The 13,400-nt window shown below is 34.8% G+C and overlaps 1 long non-coding RNA gene across 1 annotated transcript; it reads right to left on the reverse strand.

Annotated features, from left to right (window-relative positions):
* Window positions 1-1,944: 1,944 nt before the first annotated feature.
* Window positions 1,945-3,846, reverse strand: LOC127880187 (uncharacterized). Its single transcript, XR_008026329.1, has 3 exons — window positions 3,365-3,846; window positions 2,677-2,817; window positions 1,945-2,174 (listed from the first exon to the last, which is right to left on the reverse strand). It is a non-coding gene; the product is annotated as an uncharacterized LOC127880187 (long non-coding RNA).
* Window positions 3,847-13,400: the final 9,554 nt, after the last annotated feature.

The following is a 13,400-nucleotide window of genomic DNA, read 5'->3' on the forward strand; positions in this document are numbered from 1 at the left end:
GTAAGTTTTTTTAAATTTTGTGACCCCTCGCGGCAGGGTCACAGTTGACCCCAGAGGCATTATTTGAACAAATTTGGTAGAGGTTTATTAGATGTCACTACATACCAAATTTGGTAGCCTAGCATACCAAATTTGGTAGCCCTAGGCCCAATGGATATGGACAAGAGTATTTTATAGTTTTCACAAAATAAGCACTTTATAAGCATATGTTCAGTTTTGTGACCCCGGGGCAGTTTCAAATTTGACTCAAGGGGCTTAATTTGAACAAACTCGGTAGAGAGCTATACCATGTCCTTACATACCAATTTTGGTAGCCCTATGCCATACTGTTATGAACAAGAAGATTGTTAAAGTTTTCACAAAAAGGCCTTATATAAGCGTATGTTCAATTTGTGACCCTCGGGGCAGGATCAAACTTGACCCCAGGGGCTTAATTTGAACAAACTTGGTAGAGGAGTATAAGATGCCACTACATACCAAATTTGGTAGCCCTATGCCCAATGGTTATGGCCGAGAATATTTGTAAAGTTTTCACGAAATAGACCCTATATACCGGTTAAGCATATGTTCAATTTTGTGACCCCCGGGGCAGGGTCAAATTGACCCCGGGGGCATAATTTGAACACAACTGAAAGAGGTTCACCCCAGAAACATTCCTGAAGAAATTTCATCAGAATTGGACCAGCAGTTTAGGAAAAGAAGATGTTTAAAGGAAAATTAACGCACGCACGCACGACGGACACAGGATCATGACATAAGCCCTGCTGGCCTTTGGCCAGTGGAGCTAAAAACAACATAGAATTCAATAAGCGGGTAAATTATGTTTCACACACCATCTGTGGTTTAATGCACTGCCAAAAATATCTTACAACTTAGGTGAAACATGAGAAATACAACTGACATAAGAATTACAACTATGTTTGTCATCGAGAAGGAAAAACAATTATGTAACAGCTATTAGATTTCATAGCTAATCTATATACAAGATGCAAATTACAATTGGTTAGATGTCAGGCAACAAATAACTCGCTATTGCACATATTATTTTCTCTGATTTTGTAACTCTGATTTGTCCGTTTGTAACCTCTGACAGGGGGCTCCTCAAACCACGCAGTCCGTTTCTTTTTGATTCAATACTCAAATGTTTAAGTTGCAATATACTGCCTGCAACTTTCCTTGTAACACCTTGACTTATAACTTTTGTATCAATCATGGTTTGCAAAGATTTGATGTTGGAAGCAACATTTAGTTACACATTGTATGCTAATACTCCTTCACATCCATTCTCTATGCATGTTTAAGATAGTTTTTCAGTTGAAGGGTTATTGATCGGAAACAATTTTCACACTTATTGTGACCTTGACCCTTGACCAAGTGACCATAATTTAAAATGGAAAGTAAAAAGCCAATCCGTGAGAAAGTTGACAAATAATTGATCGGAAACTAAATGATCTACCGACAGACCATTATCCAGCAAAACAATATAAACTCTCTCTTCCGAGGGGGGCATAATAACTGTTATTATGAAAATTGAAACGCTCTTTTCATGGATATATCAAAGTAACTTTTTGGAATCTTATTTATTCATCAATCTGAAGAAGCGAAGAGAAGTGTTTAAATTCTTAAATGATGCACAATAATATACTATAGCCAGTTGTGGGTAATGTAACATTGCATCATCTAGGTGGTATTTACTATCATTTTATCATTAAAGATTAAGAATGATTTATTATATGAAAGCAAAATGAGAAATTAGTCTGAACATAACACTTGTTGCAATTCAATCATATGCTAGGTTGGTCAACAATTCACACGATATCTCAATTTGAGTTACTCAGCAGTAGCAGGTTGAATTATGTTACACATGTAAGTAAATATGTATATTTTTAATAGAAGTTGAATTTTGGAGATTTAGAGTAACTAAATACCTGAATTGGACCAAGAAAAACTTCTGTATGTGCAACACTGTGAATAAGGAATATGTTAAAAATAAACTTTACCTAACCCTCTTGTTTCCAAATCAAAGAAAACAAATTCCTTCCCAGTAGTGTCTATCCTTGCTGGACCAGGCTTGGGTACAGGTGGGGGTAAATTTGTAACTTGAACATCTTGGTCCTCTATGTTTGAACTGTATGTTGGTCTCGCTCGTACTTCTTTTACTGTCCTTTGAATGCCTGAACAGGAAAACAGAGTTTCAAATTTGAAAATGTGCTTGCACCTTCATGGGTTATCTCCGATGTTTATTTAAAGAAACGATTGCACAGCACATTAATGCTTTTACCATAATCAATTTACAAACATTAGCATATGCTTTTAAATGTTCCTACTACTTTGCATATATAATTGATGGATCTATTGAAACAATCTCAAACAAGAAATGTGTCCACACGACACGGATGCCCCAAACTCCAACTTGTTAACAATATAAAAAATAATCCATACAATTGTAAGAAACCCAGGATCCCACATGGTCATGTTCGAACTTGGTCTAGACACAGCTTCTGACCAAGTTTGGTGAAGATCGGGTGAAAACTACTTGAATTAGAGAGCAGGCACGAATAGTATGACGGACTGACCGACCGACCCACGGACAGTGCGAAAACTAAGTCGCCAATTTGGGACATACACATGAAGAATACTGTGTTTTAAAAATAAAATGCCCATAATTAAAAATACCGTTCCAGTTTTGAGTCTTATGCGTCGCTGTTTTGCTGCACGAGCAACAGCTATAGCCTTTCTTTTTTTGTGCTGAAGGTCACGGGGAAGGGCCAGTTTCGATGTGAAAGTCCCAGGTGAAACACCTAGTTTATGATTTACCTGAAACAGATTGCATTAAATGACAGAACAGTTTACAATTCACAATGCTAGATTATGCTTATGTGAAATAAAATAATATAAAATAATGTCAATAATTTACAAAAGTTACTTAATTTTATAAGACCTAGAGATCAACATACACACAAATAATAATTAATTTAAGCCCTTTATTTTCAAAACCAATACGTATTTGACGAATTGAGAATATTTATGTTTTGTAAACTAGCAAAATTTTATTTTTAATACCGGTATTAATAAATAGGGCCCCAGGAAGAAAATAAACTTATGTCACTTTAAAATATACATGTTTAACTAAGGACAACCAATGTACCATTCACATTCTACTGTAATTGTGTTTACTGGCAGTAAATGATTAATCAGACAAAATATGAAGGAAAAATATAGCAAGTACAATATGAAAAAATGTATGCATGGAATTACATGTACTTTGAGATAACTATCTGAATGTATTCAAAAGTATCAGTAATTTAGACAATAAATCATGATATAATGCACCAATGTACCAAAAAGACAAAAAAAGTCTTACCCAATGCAAGCTTTGTGTTCATGTCATAAACTTTGTAATGTTTCCGTCCAGTAGCCACACTATTTATTGCACCACAATTGCTACACTGTATTTCCAAAACACATGCCTGTCCGAAATCCCTGCTTCCTACTGTGTTAAGTAAATTCATGGGCACTTGGCAAGAACTGCATGCTGAAAGCGATTCGGCCAATGTGTCGAGTTCAACGACATGTCTACTAATTTTCCAACTGGCATCGCTGTTGTCACATGTGGTCACGCTTACCGACGATCCGATAGAAAAATCGTCAAAATAACAGTGGTCATACCGGAAATCTTGATTGTCGGTGTAAATAGTATTTCTATTGAAATCCATATTGTTCTTTGGAACGTTTTAAAAAAAAATATTTAAGTTTCGTTTTGTATTCCGAATTATATCCAAATTAGACATTTAAAATTAAAATTATTAAGCCAAGTATCAGATTCTCATTGTTGACAAATTATCGTTTCGTTATCAATAGACGCTTGTATTTGCACAGAAAATAACATCTACAGCGTAAGCAAGCGTTTCATCGATGTCGATCACAAAGTGACGTCAATCAATCGAACGCTTGGTTTTATTGCAGTAAATCTCGAAAATACGTAAATGCCGAAAATTTATAGGCGCAAAATCAAAACAGTAAAACTAGAATTTTCACTCGTTTATTCCAACCTAATCTTTTGAAACCGTGAAAATATATAAAGGTTTTTAATTTTCACGATATAGAGAATCAATTACCGTAAAGTGGAAACGATCGAACATCCTTAAATTTTGACTTAATTTGTTTCATTTTCATATTGCTATATTGGAAGACTAAACTCATAGCTCTATATACACACTTAAATATGTCTTCTTGTAAGACATATACTTAAATGTTCTGTAATTAACACATGGAGAAAACGAGACTTTAAAAATAGCTTGGACGCCTTTCTCTATAACTTTGCCATTTGTGGGTAGATTTGGTTAATTTTGGACTTACTGTGTTTCATTTTTATATTTCTACAGTGGTAGACTAAACTCATAGCTCTTTATTTAGTACACACTTTAGTATTAGTTAATACAAAGGAATCGTTATTTTGAAAGTGTTTTTCGTCAAGGTTTTGTGCAGCAGATTTATTGTAAGTTAATAACGGAACAATTGCCTTCCCTGATATCAACATATCTTTGCATAACGTAATAACACAAGAGAATGTGATCACAAACAAGTCAAAAAATAAAGTCTAAAGACCTGCTCTTTTGAAATTTAAGATTCCTATATTGTACATGTTTTCCCTAAGCAGAACAAAACATCCATTGACTGTCCTGATAAACAATTTATGTTTGTCAAGCCATTAAATACTGCTGGTACGCAAATAGATAATTAAACATTGCTTGTATAGTTCAGATTTTATAAAGTTAAAATTCCAAAAGATAAATAAAAGGGCATGATAAATAGATACATATCAAGAAAAAACATTATAAAAACAGTGCTTTATATTGATTTGTTTATCTGGAGATACAAATGCAACTTCATAACGAAATCTTGAATTGCGCTATTTTCTTCGTAAATGCTACCATGCACAGTTAATTATTATTTATTAAGATTTATCCTGAACTGAACGGCCCGATATAATGGTTTTGTAACTGACAAGCCCATGCGTGTGAAACGCAGAAATTGGTTCCACAATCATTGTGCATTGTCATCTCAGTGATGTTTCCACTTCCTCATCATTCATGCTAGGTAAAACTAATCCGGGCAAGCTCAAGATAAAATAATTCATCCGTGACGATTTGACGCTTTAGCAAGTGGGATATGTATATTTTCGTCATTTTGAACATGGAAATGGTAAAGCGCGATATCATTATACATTTATTTCAATTTCATCATTTTAGGTGGGTTCTTACATCAGGAAAACATAAAATTAGTTTACAAAAACGAATGTCTCATATGAATATTTAGAAGCGCATTTTGGCAAATTTCATGCTACCTACCCCACGCGATAAAGCGTCCAATCGTCACGAATGAATGGTTTTACTCATAGTTATGAGTAAATTTATTATTCTCTACTCTCAAAATACTATTAAAATCCCATCATCTTTATAACCCATATCATCATCATTGTCATTATCAAACAAATAATAAATAAAAGACAAACTAGGAGTGAGTGCTTGTATTTGACAGGACTTTCTACATATAAATGCAAAAAAAACAATTCTTCTGACGCCCGTATATGTTGTATGGGCAATGGATATAGACCTCAACGGCACCGCTCAGTTGAGGAATCTCGAGACGACTGGAAACGATGTAACATCTTTGTTCAGGTGTATAAAGAACTGAAACGATACTATTTAAATGCTGTAGGGCATGTAATTATGAATACTTCACATGCACATGTGTGTCATGTGAAAAAGTGCAAATGTATTCATAACAATTAGACGTCAAGTATATATCTCAAATAAAGAGTTACTGTTTGAATAAACTGATCCCCGCCGATGCCCAAAGTGCACACAGGACGCCCCCAATGCCCATCAATCACGCTAACTTGCTTAAATATTATATATTAACAAATGTGAAACATTAATTTGTTCAAAAAAGCTGCTAATATATGTAAGATTTATCCACCACCACCAATCAAGAGAAGTGTACATGACTTCACGTACACCCCATACAATAATCAGTAGTAATAAACGATTCAGATAAAACCGCGAGCGGGATACGCAACCCTACTGCCATTTTTGTTTTCGTATTTTTCTTTTAATGGCAGGGGGACGTATGAGGACCCATGGCTCGAGACTGGTGTCTAGGTGCCTTCATCACCTCCCGAAACCTCTAATTTAGAGAAATCTACAAATAAGCAGCTATTATGATACTGTAAACATTAAGTATTCTTTAGTAAAACATGTAATTAAAACATTATCAATTTCATTGTGCAAATTAACATAACAAACAAACATCAAAAGCATCCCGCACACACCCCGGACATCAACAAGAAACAAACAAATCACTCAAACCATAAAATCCATTAAAACATCTAAAAAGAATGTTGATAAATCATAAATATTCCGAGAAATATATAAATGCATATGACGAATTTAACAGCTATATTTAACCGACTTCAACATATAACCAGTCAAACCAAAATGAAAATATTAATCGTACAGGTTACAGTATACTAAATAACCGTTTCATGTAGTGCTGTACTATCTAAAAAATACCATAGTTTGTTCGAAGGCATGTTGTACACTTTAAACTATTCTTCTTGCTTTATCTTTTGAAGAAAGTAGTAGGGCATGAATAGGTGCTCACTACTTAATCCCTGAAATATGATAAACTAATAGACTAGAGTAAAACATTGCACTGAAAAAGGTTACATTCCACTATAAAACGGCTGGTAAAAAGGTGCAAAAACAGTCGATTTTGACTTTTGACAAGTTCTTTTTTGGTTCGTGCATGACACATGTTTTTTATTGCACAAATCGACTCCGCTTAGAATGGCCTTTAAGAAAATGTATGGTTATGGGGGTCTCTATGTGCAAAATGTTGCATTTATTTTCGCTTAAAGATGTCGCTTTTACATTGAATTATATAGGGAAACTATTAAGTATATTGTGACCTAAACCTACACCAGGCCCATTCACGAAGGAGCTGTATTTACATAAAATCACATTTTTTTGCGTGGGGTAATACGCTTTTTGGCAATTTTCACGGAATAAACGCGTTTGTTTCATGAATTTAAGGAGCATTGTGAGTTTTACGAAAAAAATGCTTTTTCAGAGGAAAATAATAAAAATTCGTAAAAAAACTCGCATTGAGCATCTCAAATCGCAACAATTTTTGCTGAAAGGACCTCAAAACCCGTTTTTATGGTTGTTTACTTCTTTATGGAGGTAGCTTGTAACAATGTTCCAATATTTTGACTGATTGTTATTATTTAGGGCAGTCTTTTTGCTCCTGATCGCCTTTAATAATTCAAAGCACCGACCGCGAAAGCCAGATGGCTTACCAGGCGTTATTATAAAATGCATGTTCAAGCATTTCTACGTGAAAGATCGATCTGAAATTTGGCACGCATATTAAAAATAGGTTTATATTTATCAAGAAGTGCTTATTTTTCGCGATGTTAATAATAAACGTTGTGTTTAAGGTTACAGTATACTAAATAACCGTTTCATGTAGTGGTTACAGTATACTAAATAACCGTTTCATGTAGTGCTGTACTCTCTAAAAAAATACCATAGTTTGTTCGAAGGCATGTTGTACACTTTAAACTATTCTTCTTGCTTTATCTTTTGGAGAAAATAGTAGGGCATGAATAGGTGCTCACTACTAAATCCCTGAAATATGATAAACTAATAGACTAGAGTAAAACATTGCACTGAAAAAGGTTACATTCCACTATAAAACGGCTGGAAAAAAAGTAGCAAAAACAGTCGATTTTGACTTTTGACAAGTTCTTTTTTGGTTCGTACATGACATATCTTTTTTATTGCACAAATCGACTCCGCTTAGAATGGCCTTTAAGAAAATGTATGGCTATGGGGGTCACTATGTGCAAAATGTTGCGTTTATTTTCGCTTACAGATGTCGCTTTTACATTGAATTATATAGGGAAACTATTTAGTATATTGTAACCTAAACCTACAACAGGCCCATTGACGAAGAAGCTGTATTTACATAAAATCACATTTTTTTGCGTGGGGTAATACGCTTTTTGGCAATTTTCACGGAATAAACGCGTTTGTTTCATGAATTTAAGGAGCATTGTGAGTTTTTACGAAAAAAATGCTTTTTCAGAGGAAAATAATAAAAATTCGTAAAAAACTCGCATTGAGCATCTCAAATCGCAACAATTTTTGCTGAAAGGACCTCAAAACCCGTGTTTATGGTTGTTTACTTCTTTATGGAGGTATATAGCTTGTAACAATGTTCCAATATTTTGACTGATTGTTATTATTTAGGGCAGTCTTTTTGCTCCTGATCGTCTTTTATAAATCAAAGCACCGACCGCGAAAGCCAGATGGCTTACCAGGCGTTATTATAAAATGCATTTTCAAGCATTTCTACGTGAAAGATCGATCTGAAATTTGGCACGCATATTGAAAATAGGTTTATATTTATCAAGAAGTGCTTATTTTTCGCGATGTTAATAATAAACGTTGTGTTTAAGGTTACAGTTTACTAAATAACCGTTTCATGTAGTGCTGTACTCTCTAAAAAAAATACCATAGTTTGTTCGAAGGCATGTTGTACACTTTAAACTATTCTTCTTGCTTTATCTTTTGGAGAAAGTAGTAGGGCATGAATAGGTGCTCACTACTTAATTCCTGAAATATGATAAACTAATAGACTAGAGTAAAACATTGCACTGAAAAAGGTTACATTCCACTATAAAACGGCTGGAAAAAAAGTTGCAAAAACAGTCGATTTTGACTTTTGACAAGTTCTTTTTTGGTTCGTACATGACATATCTTTTTTATTGCACAAATCGACTCCGCTTAGAACGGCCTTTAAGAAAATGTATGGTTATGGGGTTCTCTATGTGCAAAATGTTGCGTTTATTTTCGCATAAAGATGTCGCTTTTACATTGAATTATATAGGGAAACTATTTAGTTTATTGTGACCTACAATAAAAATGTCTTTAAAATTAAACGTTCATTACGAACGACAACAAAAAATAATAACACTGACATTTAAACATACCAATATGTCAATAAGTATTCTGGAGGTACTATCTCCAGGAAGTGAGAGTCTCGAAAAACATGACACCCATAACTTAAAAAAACTCTTTTAAACACAATACTAGTATTAAGTAAAAAATGAGTCAAAATAATCAAGAAAACTTAGCTGCTTCAGACTTAAATGAAAATACACCCATCGTCTTTCCCAGTAAAGGCATCGGTTCGTGTTAAGATCCCATCTCACATTGACTAAAAACCGAACTGAAAATATACTAAATATAGTCAGGGCTGGCGGGCGGGGGAATCACCCTTTCGTGTTAACGTTTGCCTGTCAAAAACAACCTCGAATGGCGTCTCACTAGATGTGCAAATCATATATACCCCAAAACGAAAAACTCGTGCGCTTTCGCGCTAAAACATGCACACAAAACCAGTGCATTATACGCGCTAAACCATTACCATAATCTCTCTTCTAAATAACACGTATTAAACCATACTATACAGTATTTATCAAACCGAGAATAATTTCATTTATCGCTAACTTGCAACGAATGTGGTCAAATGATCGCATCTACACTTTTGAATGAAAACCTTGATTTATGAGAGAGATATTAAAATTTCAAATTGTTGCGTTGGGAAAGTCGTCAATACACTTGCAGGTATCCTGTAATTTGCCAAAATGCGCGGTTGCGCTCTTAAATATTCATATGAGCCATAAATGTGTGTAAAAAACTAGTTGTATGTTATCATGATGTAAGAACCCACCAAAAATTATGAAATTGAAATAAATTTTGAATAATATTGCGCTTCACCATTCCCACGTGCAAAAAATACGAAACTAAACATTCCCCACGTGCTAAAGCGCCCAATCGTCACGAATGAATGATTGCATCGTGAGCTTTCTCAGAATGTAGTCAAATGATCACAGTTTTAAAATTTAATGGTACAGACTGCTGTATTGACCAGCCATTCTCTACATCTAATTGATAGTCTGTTGTTTTCGCAAATTGAAAACTTGTATGGCCTTTTTTTTAACTTTTGCATTTGGCGACAATTTCAAATAACACCGGTAGCCATGTGTAGCAATTGCTTAGTTGAAAAAAGAGCATACATTTTGATTTTTTTTACATAGGATTATAAAAAGTGAGCAGACTTGACCATGTGATAAAGTTTGATGATAAAAGGATTAAACTAGTTGCGTTTGTAGCCCAACCTCCGCGCAGTGTTTTGACGGGAACCAGCATAGCTGGATCAAAACCCTGCCATCATAAGCAACCACGTGATGATATTCGAGCCACGTGATACGATAAAATATAATGGCGCCTTACAATATAAAGTGTTTCTTTATTTCTGTTCCTTAAGCCTTAGAAATTGCCTGTAACTTAGTTAGTTATAAGTGTAAACCAATAACTGATAACTAGGGAAGTGGACAGAATAAAGTCGAGTGCGCCCGCTAATAAAGTAAGTTTAGTACAATGCAGGGACCTATAATATGTTATGTCTCATCGAAATCCAGGCAGACGACAAACTGAGAAATCCAACAATGTGCAAACCAATGATACAAACTAAAGTGACTGTCCACTATCCATTAAGGCAAAATTAATAGTGTGAACGAAAAGAAATAAATGTCTGGATAACAAATAACAGCACATGATCAAACAAGAGTGCCCGTTCAAAAGTAAAGCTGATCTGTATAGTATTTATGACCTCGAGCTTGAACCTAGGAACCTGATTACCCGGTAATATGCATGACATTCTATTTTATTATGCTGATCACTTCTGCTAAGTATTTTGAATTTCATCTATGCTGGGCATTTGTGTTAAACAAGTTGCTGCTAATTATACCTTAAATAACCACGATAATCATAAGCTAGCTGTCTGATAGAGAAGACGGTAGGGAAGAATACATGACCAATGTTCATTTAATGAGCAACACCATTAGTTTGCTGTGAACTAAACACTCAAGACAAAATCTTGATCCCAAGTTTGTATAACAAATTCCGACACAAGTATGGCCCATCCATATCTTCTAACATAAAATAGGGGATTTCACAAGTATGTTAGGCCTCCACAAAGCTGTGTGCATAAATCATATGGGTCATACGTCTTGATCTGGACATCAGCACTTTTATAGCTAGAATGTTCGAATTTTATTTAACTATGAATATTCATTACAATTAATATTGTTTTGTAACCATTAAAAAATTTTAATTGTACGTAGGTGGAAACATTTTAATAGCATGCAGTTATCTATTTCATCATGAGTACATATTAAGGTCTTAATAAGTATACATTTGACGTTGTGCAATAGTTCAGTAGAATTGGACGGCTTTTAAACTAAATTAAAAAATTATATCATTTACTTCAATTAAACATAGAGCCATATAGACCAGAGCCATGTTCACACTCAGCCCAGATATTATTTTAGGCAATGTTCTGACCAAGTTTCATAAAGATTGGACCATTATTGGGACTTCTATAGTGTAAACAAGGTTTTACCATAGCCTTATTAGAAAACTACCATGCCCCCTGGTGGCCATGTTTTTAAACCAACCGGAACTATTTTCGAACTCATCCAAGATATATCTAATGTAATAATATGACAGTGTTATATCATTTGTCCCATCCATGAGCAAGTTGTGCTCAGTTGAGCTGAAAAATACAACTGAATGTGACGTGAATATTGCTTGAAGAATGACAAAGTTGCGGACCGTACTTATGGTAGATGCACACATTTAAATTTTCATCTAAGAATGTGACATTTGAGATAGAGAGACAAGTGATTCACTCATTATGAAGATTTTTATAAAGAAATTTAAAAATGGTTCAGACTTTCTCTGACTGTGTAACACATACACATGACAATTGTGATTGCCATATCAAGCTTTTGCCAGTGGGCTTGAATATAAGATGATAAGATACGAACGAACGATTTGAGTCGTGTTCTGAGAAAACTTAGCATAATGCATGTGCGTAAAGTGTCTTCTCAGAATAGCCTGTGCAGTCCGCACAGGCTAATCAGGGACGACACTTTTCGCTTTTATAATATTTTTCGTTTAAGGGAAGTCTCTTCTACACGAAAATCCCGTTAAGGCGGAAAGTGTCGTCCCTGATTAGCCTGTGCGGACTGCACAGGCTAATCTGGGAGGACACTTTACGAACATGCATTATGCACAGTGTTCTCAGAACGTGACACATTTGGATTAGCTAGAGAGACGTGTGATAGAGCATCTACAACCAGAGCTCCACCTAGGCTTGAATGGAAGTGTGCACCCTGCTGCCCGGAGATATCAACCTGCCACCCCCCCCCCCCCTTGGACACCTACCATACGTCCATACCCTTTGATTTGAACGATGAATTGGGACGAATATCTAGAAAGTGACAGCTGCATTTAACACGATTGACCATTTCTAAAGAAATCAATCAATACTACTACTGTATGGCAAGAATACTATTAAAAGAGTATTAATAGATTATTAATTAGAGGAACGGATGTTTGAAAAAAAGCAGAAATTTACTGAATTTATATGACTATGATTTTAAATGGACCATTTCACGTTTTGGTAATTTGACAAAATAAAAAAAAAGTTGTTTCAGATTCGCAATATTCTGTTTTAGTTATGATATTTGTGAGTAAACAGTAATACTGAAAATTTACCATGCTCTGAAATAGCCATTATATGCATCATTTGACAATTTAAAAACCTGAAATTATCAAGCGTTGCAACGCGAAACGATTGAATAATTTGGAGAGTTCTGTTATTGTCGTTATATTTTGTGAAACTAAGAGGACTGCTTATATGAAGTAAAAAATACATCCTTCAATGTATGAGCACGGAGGCCGAGCGGTCTAAGTGGTAGACTTTTACTCCAGGACTCCAGGGGTCAGTGGTTCGAGCCCTGTTGAGGGTTACTTTTTTTTCTTTTTTAAATTTTATCCTTGATTATTTAATGGAGCTTTTTAGATCCAATGTTTAATTTATCAATATAAAGCATTTAATGAAAACCTTCAAAACATGCCAAAATCTGTGAAAAGGCCCCTTTAAACGGTTCAAAAAATGTTCGACCATAAATGGGAGGTGGCTTAACCGGTCTTTTTGGCTAACTGATTTACTTTTGAATAAGGGTGAAATACATTTCGTCATGTTCGTTGAACAAACAAAGTTAGCCAACTGGGGACAATATTTTTGCACAGGTCGTCCTTCGACAGATCCATGAATATAACGCAATGGAAAAGGGGCAACATGAACAATACATCCACAGGCAATAAAGTGCCCTTATTTCAAAAAAGCATCTTTCCCTTTTCAAATCTTAGCTGGAGAACAAATCTGAAGATGGGGAACGTTTTTTGATGATCATT

The sequence above is a fragment of the Dreissena polymorpha genome, chromosome 1, assembly GCF_020536995.1.
Source record: "Dreissena polymorpha isolate Duluth1 chromosome 1, UMN_Dpol_1.0, whole genome shotgun sequence".
Lineage (NCBI taxonomy): Eukaryota > Metazoa > Mollusca > Bivalvia > Myida > Dreissenidae > Dreissena > Dreissena polymorpha.